Here is a 726-nt window from a genome sequence, read left to right as displayed (position 1 = left end):
GTCATCACTTCATTTTATCCTATTACACATTTATATTGAATTGTGTCATAATTACCGTATGAGTTTAAAAGGACAGTTATGGCCAAAAACATGTTTTGTGAGGTCACAGTGGCTTTGACCTTTGACCACGAAATCCTAACCAGTTCATCCTTGAGTCCAAATCAGTGTTTGTGTTGGATTTAATGAAATTCCGTCCAGGTGTTGCTACTTGCTAGTGGAAATTTGTAGCAAATTTGAAGAAATTCCTTCTCACAAGACGAAAACAGTGTTTATTGAGGTCACCGTCAGCTTGATCTCTGATTACCAAGATCTAATTAGGTCATCCTATAGTCCAAATGAATGTTTGTGTCAAATTTGAAGAAGTACCCTCGAGGCGTGTTCATGAAAATGGGACAGAGAGACAGATGACCTGAAAACATAATGTTACAGTTATGTAAAGTATAATGATGTAAGGATACCTGGAGGCAGCTGTTACAGAGAGAGACACTGGATATGTTGCGTTGTTCTCAAAAATGTCCAAAAAATATTTTGCATGTCTTTTCCTGTCGCAAGAGGGAAATCTCCATGTCCCCAGTAGTTAGTTTATCTTAAGTCATTGAGGCTTACAGTTTATTTCGTTGTATGTCCTTGCACAGATGGCATCACATTTTCACTCCCTTTTCCTCTTGTGTTTGATCAGTGGAGTGTTGATTGTAGGAACTGTAAGTAAAACTCTCTCTGATAGTT

This window comes from Seriola lalandi, unplaced genomic scaffold (genome assembly GCF_002814215.2).
Source record: "Seriola lalandi dorsalis isolate HSWRI2012SDOR001 ecotype SW California unplaced genomic scaffold, Sedor1 jcf7180002050245, whole genome shotgun sequence".
Taxonomy (NCBI): Eukaryota; Metazoa; Chordata; class Actinopteri; order Carangiformes; family Carangidae; genus Seriola; species Seriola lalandi.
The sequence above is the reverse complement of the archived record's forward strand: the minus strand, read 5'-3'. Positions refer to the sequence as shown.